Here is a 7,926-nt window from a genome sequence, read left to right as displayed (position 1 = left end):
TTACTTAGTGGAAATTTGAAAATTTGGAAAAGATTATTTGCTAACTTTAAAGAAAGTAATTTTTGCTATAATGAGCATGTATTTTTAGTTGTTGTTGTGATAGTGTTTGATCCAAGAGATTTGTACTTGAGGAAGGAGAGGTTTCCCGAGCAGCGGAAATCAAAACTTATGCCGCGAGGAGATGGATCTTTTCAAGTTTTGGAAAGGATCAATGAAAACACCTACACGCTTGATTTACCGGGTGAGTATAACATGAGTGCTGCATTTAATGTTGCTGATTTGTTCCCTTTTGCTGCAGGTGATGATCTAGATTTGAGGATAAATCCTTTTCAAGAGGAGGGGAATGATGTGATTCCGCCCGAACCTGCTTAACCGACAACCCGCTGGGGTGCCGACCCGATACAGATGAAGACCGGGCTGATCACTAGGGCTCAAGTTAAGAAGTTTAAGGAAAATATTGGTGCTTTTATCCAGGGAATAATTCATACTCAAAAGGGCTTTTCCATATCCGAAGAGCCAAGACCTATTCTAACCATACAAGTGGTGGAAGCTGATACGGACCCGGATAGCAGTTTTGGTGCAAATATGGACAACAGGCAGCATGAAATGGTTCCAACTCTTTATGGATTCAATACATATGTCTAAGAGGATATGGAATCAAGTCAAGGCAGCTTCAAAGGCATTCAAAAAGGGGTTGTACGGACAGCTTCAAATTTGGCCTGTTTTTTACTGTATTTTGTGCTAGTTTTACTGTATTTTACTGAGTTGGCTTTTTCTTCCTCTTCCAAGCATGGGAAATGTGTGGGACTTCATATTCAGCTTATTTGGCATCCTAAAAAGCATATTGAAGCTGATTTGGAGTTCAAATTGGTCAAATATTGGTCAAAGTCAACTTAGTCAAAAAACTAGTATTTTAGTTTCGTAATTTGATTCTACCTTTTGTTTTAGGAAGTTAGTCTTTTATTTTGATTTTTATTTATTTATTTTCTGGAAAAATAAGTTTAGGAAATTTATTATTTTAGTATTTCAATTGTAAATTAATTTAAGTCTTAATTCACAATAAAGGAATTAATTAATCCAAATTAGTTTAGGAAACTAGGAAAAATTAGGCACTTTCCTTTTCTCTACTTTCTTTTTCTCCACACTTTGAGTCCGATTTTGAATTAATTTTTTTAGGGTTTTTGCTTTGTAATCTTAGCCTATTTAAAGGCTTATTTTCAATGAGAAATCAAGCTTGAATTTTATACAGAAAGTTAATTGTGAGAGTGAATTCTGTTTGTTCTCTTTGAACACCTAAAACACCATTAGTGAATAAGTGTTTTAGTTTGACTTATCAATAGGACATCCATCACCTATTGTGGCATCTTCATCATATACCAAGGTTTCTAATCATAGGTTGGTTAGGGGTTGAGGTGACCATTAGAACTTGAACATAATTAGATCCGGGCTAATATAATATGGGTTTAGGAGCAGGTTGTCCTAGGTTCTATCATATGTGCAGGAGCCGAAGTGAGGGAACTCTGGGAGATTTTTAAGGTTGTTTTCAATGTTTTAAAGCATCGTTTGGCATAGATTATATCATGTGGGTTTCCCTATTTTCTTTCATTGTTAATGGCCATTTGATTTATGCCTCCATAGAGTTTATTTTTTTTGTACTTTGAATTAGACTTGTAAGTATTCATATTATTATTATTATTATTTTTTATGATTTGTCTTATAAGCTACAAATTTGTGCTTGCAAAATAATAAGAGACAAGGGAGTGGAATTATAACTGTAATTTATGCTTTGATTAGGAAACCGTATATTTGTTGATTGTGTTACCTGTATATTCAAAATGGAGTAGAAAGTTAACTACACGGCTGCAAGTGAATGGTTAAGAAAGTTTACAAAATGGTTTTACAACCTGTATTATCTATGCTCCAATTTCCAAACCACCTAATTATTTTGCATGAATCTCTATTAAAAAATCCGAATTTGACAAATTTAAAACCACCATTGAAAATTATCCATAAAAAAAAAAGGAGAAAAAGGTGACGCTTTTTTGAAAAGCATCACCAAAAAGGGGGAAAAGCCAACGCTTTTAAACAAAAAGCGTTGGCTATTATATAGGTTTAGCGACGCTTTTTAGAAAAGCGTCAGATGTTCTTTCTATTTTTAGTGACGCATTTTACGTCGCTAAAAGTTTATAAAATAGCTAACACTTTTTAAGGAAGCGTCGCTAAAAACATATAATAGCTGACACTTTTATTGAAAAATGTCGGTTTTTCTCCCTTTTGGTGACACTTTTCAGAAAAGCGTCACTTTTTTTTTTTGGGTAATTTTGAATGGTGCTAATAAATTTGTCAACCCTTTTACATCCTGTAGAATAACCATATTAGCTTAACAACATCAAACCTCTCTAATCCAATATTGTCCCCACAAAATATTCTGATTCCACTCCCATCTCTGTCAAACACGATAGGAAGGAGATGCATGTCGAATGGTCTGGCTCACGGTGGGAGAGAGCAAGGTGGGAGATGGTTGGCTTTGTCTCTCTATCGAACTCTATGGGAGGGAGATGGGTGTTGAACGGTCGGGCTTGCAGTGGGAGAGAACATGGTGGGAGATGGGTGTGGGATGGCTATCGAAAATGGGAGAGAACACGGTGGGAAATGGTGTTGAATGAGGTTGAAGATGGGTGGGAAAGGAAGAAAATGGGAGGGAAAATCATATCTCTAATTTGGATCGTCTATTATAATCCAACGGCTAGGAAAAAAATATGTTTTTGGTCCGTTTTCTATACGGTCAGGACCATCCAAATTATAGCCTATGTATATACTTATTGCTAAATTCAAATCCAATTTTTGTATATATATGTACTGACTAGTTTCAAACTGTGATGAAAACAGATGTAGCAAGGTATTTTTATTTTTCATTTTCATCAAGAGAGCATTTATTTAGACTAGTAAATCTAAAACAAACAAGCTAAAAGAAAAACCAGACCAGAGTATCCTACACCAGATCAATAATAATAATAAAAAAGCCTCTCATTGTCCATTAAATCATAGGGCAAGGAAGAAGAAAGCAATTTAGGCAAGGTTCCATTATAGTCATTGAACGTAACTCACTTACTACATCATGTCCAATATTTCGTATGAAAAGCATAGAATTTAAGATATATACTTAGAATCTCTTCATCAGGATTTGGTAAAGAGTTTAAATTTTAGACAAAATCATATTCTAAACTTACAAACATCAAGCTAAACTTCATTTTAGGCTAAAAACTCACTCGAAACCTCTTATGACTTGCATACTGTTAAGTTTTCAGATGGTATAATCTTCTAAATATCATGTATACGGCTTTGGGTTTGTGGGAAAGAAAAGATAAAATGATATGTGAACAAATATTAGAGCATAAAAGTCATTCAAAAGAAATATCAGAGATAAGAAAGCTCGAGGCAAAGTGGTGGGGAAGGATTAGATAATCTCAAATGACAAGAAACCTTTTGTAAGATGGGTAAAAAAAGTTGTATTTTAGTAGATTTTAGACCCAAAAAAAAAAAAAAATTGGGAAACCAAAGAGTGATCAAAGAGAGGATGGAGAGAAAGAAGAGCTCAGACTCCCTTAACCCAAATACCCTCAGGAAATGGTTCCCCTAAGAGAATGATTAGTGAGCATTTTGCTCACTAATCTAGCCTATCTAAGTTTAATTTATTTGTTTTATTTGTTTGATTTCTCAAGTCTTTGTTTTGTTCTTTTTTGTAGGAAAAGCTTCAAAGCTTTTTTAAAGATTATTTGCTAAAAGTAAGTTTTGGAGCATAATGGAGCTAATTCTTAGCTAAGTAAGAGAATTGAAGCTACGACTCTAAAGATGGATTGTTGGGCATGCACACTTCCAAAGAGGAAGTGTACACGCCACTTCTGATCTCCAAAGAGGTAAAATTCAGCAAGCATGACATGGCCATTTCACTTGTGAAGTGCACTTTTTTTTATCATGCATTAAGAAAAGTGGCAAGTGCACTGCAATTTTTACATTGCAGATGCCCCAACCCTATTTTCCCCTAGATTTGATCAAATTTTGTCTAAGTACTTGGAGCTCAAGGTTTGTCTTTAATGAAGCATATGACTTGTAGATGCCTTCTTTTAGTAGCTTGGTGATGGGGATCAAATGCTGGAGATTGAGTTATTTAGGGTAAAGATTAGAGAAGCTGTTGGGAAAGTGGTTATATATTTTCATAAAAAGGCAAGATTACACAAAATGAAGAGGATATTGAAGGAATTATCATTTCATCACAAATTCAGAGTCAAAAAGGTTTTGTTAGAGTGAGAAACTATAAGGATCTAGAGAATTTGAAGAGCCCAAGGCTTTGGATTTGCTTGAAGGAGCCTTCACCTATAGTGATTTCTTTCCTTCTTTATTTCTATTCTGAATTTCTTGGTTATTTAATAGAATTCTTGAAATTTTGAAAAGCCAATATTTAGATAGATGGAATTCTATTTAGTTTTTGTTTTTTTTGTTTTTATTTTCATGAGAGGCTAGATCTTTGATCCAAGGCCTTAATGTAGCTTAGATCTTGTTTGTGATGAATTAATTAGGTTTATTTATAGTTTAATTTCTCTACAATTATTTTTCCTTAGATTAATTGATGAACAAACCTAATGAGAATGAGAGTTTTGTTGGATGTTGTCTGGATTGAATAATTAGTGCTTAAATAAGCTTAATTTAGGGTTTAGAGTTTAGGGTTTGGGGTTTGGGGTTTGGGGTTTAGGGTTTTAGGGTTTGGGGTTTGAGGTTTGGGGTTTGGGGTTTAGGGTTTAGGGTTTAGGGTTTGGGGTTTGGGGTTTAGGGTTCAAAGAGAAGAAAGTGAATTCTCCTCACAAATAATTTTTTGGAATAATATCTAAGCTGCTTTCTTATTGAAAAATAAGCCATTAAATAGACTTTGAATGAATAAAATAAAACCCTAAAATACTAGGTAAAAATCGGCCTAGTGTTTAGGAAAGTAAGGTGGGACCGAATTTTTACCTCATTTCCTAATCTAGTTTAATTTAATTAATTCCTTAATTTTGAAATAGGAATTAATTAATTTACAATCAAATAATAGAGTATCAATTTTCCTAAGTTAATTTGTCCAGAAACTAATCAAATAAAAGCCAAAATAAAAGAATACTTCCTAAAACAAAAGTCAAATCGTAAATTAGGAAATTAGTTGACTAGTTTGACAATCAAGCTGTCTTTGTCCAATCACCAGCTAGTTTAGGCTCCAAAATAGCTTGCATATGCCCTGTAGGATGCCAAATAGGATTAATATTGGTTCCCATATGTTTTCCTTGATTGAAACAAAAAAAAAGTTGCTTGAACAAGAAGAAAGAGCAAAGTCAACGCCAAAAAGGGTGATTTTCGGCCAAACGAAGTCTTGTGCATAAAGGCCTCGTTTTGATGGCTTCGGTTCTAACTTGGCATGATTCCATGGTCCCTTGGTGAGTTTAATCATGTTCACAAGTTAACAAAGTAATTCCTTGCTGCTCAAAACCCATAGATGCACCAAAACAGCTTGCCGAGTCTATTCCAGCATTCATAATTTGGATGCATGCCCTCTTGAGATTTAATCACACCAGGTTGTCCTTGAATCTTTTAGCTTGTGCCCTAGTGATAGTGATATGAATCTAAAAAATTACACCTATATCTCTAGTTATGAACAAAATAGTGACTACTTGGTATAATTCCAGCAAACTCTAGAAAACCTAACTTTTAGAGATCTTTTCTTTAAATCATGAAATTGCATCTCCAAGTTCTTGGAAAATCATGTATACAATTGATCTCCATAAAGTTGCACCATTTAAGCTTCATATAATGCATCTCCCTATAAATTTACCAAAGAATCCAAATTATAAGCAAATTCTCCACATTTTAGTCTTTTTACATAAAAAATAAGAAAATAAGGAAATCAATAGTAATTCATTCCAATTAAGAATAATTAATAATACAATAGCAAACTATAAGCATAAATAAGGGCTAAAAAATAATAATATTTAATACTCATCAATACTTAAATTTCTATGAAAGTTTGTTCAAACAACATAAATTGTTGTTCAAACAATATCCCAAAATCTCATGGAAATCACATTGCTGTTATACATTGTTCGAACACTAATGATGCATTGTTCAAAAAATGATAGTACATATATCAAAAAAATAATAATGGATTTATATGTTGTTTGAATAACACCTGATGTGATTCCACCCGAGCCCGCTCAACCGATAACCCGCTGGGGTGCTGACCCGACACGGATGAAGACCAGGCCAATCACAAGAGCTCAAATTAAGATATTTAAGGACAACCTGGGAGCATTTATATAGGGGGTAATTAATTCTCAACAGAGCTTGTCCATACTTGAAGATACAAAGCCTATTCTAAGCATCCAAGTGGTGGAAGCCGATACGGACTCGGGTAGCAGTTTTGGTGCAAATATGGACAATGGGCAGCATGAAATGGTTCCAACTCTTAATGGATTCAATACATATGTCTAAGAGGATATGGAATCAAGTCAAGGAAGCTTCAAAGGCATTCAAAAAGGGGTTGTACGGACAACTTCAAATTTTGCCTATTTTTTACTGTATTTTACTGAGTTGTCTTTTTCTTTCTCTTCCAAGCATGGGCAACGTGTGGGAATTCATGGTCAGCTTATATGGCATCCTAGAAAGCATATTGAAGTTGATTTGGAGCTTAAATTGATCAAAGAATGGTCAAAGTCAACTTAGTCAAAAAGCTAGTATTTTAGTTTCCTAATTTGATTCTACTTTTTGTTTTAGGAAATTACCATTACTTTTTGGTTTTTATTTATTTATTTTCTGAACAAATAAGTTTAGAAAAGTTCTTATTTTATTATTTTCATTGTAAATTAATTATTTCCTAATCCAAAATAAAGGAATTAATTAATTAGAATTTAGATTTAGGAAAGTAGGAAATTCGGCCACTTTAGGAAAGGTTATTGTATGGCCGGTTTTCCTTATGTCTTCTAGGGTGTATTGTGTGACTTTTCCAGCCTATTTAAAGGCTTGTTTTATCAATAATAATCAGTACATTATTCATACAGAAAATTAATTGTGAGAGTGAATTCTCTTTGTTCTCTTTGAACACCTAAAACACCATTAGAGAATGAGTGTTTTAGTTTGACTTATCAATAGGACATCCATCACCCATTGTGGAATCTTCATTATATACCAAGGTTTCTAATCACAGGTTGGTTAGGGGTCAAGGTGACCATTAGAACTTGAACATAATTAGATTCGGGCTAATATAATATGGGTTTAGGAGCAGGTCATCCTAGGTTCGTATCATGTTATCCAGTTTTTCGGAAATTCTGTTTCTGATAATTGGATGCCATTATAAGTACATTTAATATGCATTTCTCTATTCCAATCCTTTAAATCCCCGGACCATTCGGGAAATTGAAACAATAGTATACGTATAATATTTTTAACTATTATCAAGAAGCGTAATAGAATATTTTTTCTAAAAATAGATTGGGTTACTAACATGCATGAGGACTACTTCAACATGAAGTACCTAATGAGGCAGCAACACTTGTCAACAAACCATGAAGCATGTGGCAAAGTTACTTTACACATGTGTTTTGCTTCTCCATGAAGGATTTGTTTTGTATTGGTGTTTAGAACCAACAATGGTGTGCTTTCACACCTATTGTGTATGCTATAAGTATGTATTACATATAAATGAATATTGTATTGAATTTTGGAGAAAATACCTTAGTTTCCATTTTGAAACCAAGAGAAACACAAACTGGCCAAAACTGGAAAATTTTCCAGCAGATTAACCAAAGTAAGCCTAAAACACCTAAACTCCAAATCAATTTGCCAAACATAAAACCTTGTTCTCTTTAGCTTAACCTTTCCCTAATCCTTTCAAATTGGTATAAGAGC

This window comes from Ziziphus jujuba, chromosome 7 (assembly GCF_031755915.1).
Source record: "Ziziphus jujuba cultivar Dongzao chromosome 7, ASM3175591v1".
NCBI classification, from domain to species: Eukaryota; Viridiplantae; Streptophyta; class Magnoliopsida; order Rosales; family Rhamnaceae; genus Ziziphus; species Ziziphus jujuba.
The sequence above is the reverse complement of the archived record's forward strand: the minus strand, read 5'-3'. Positions refer to the sequence as shown.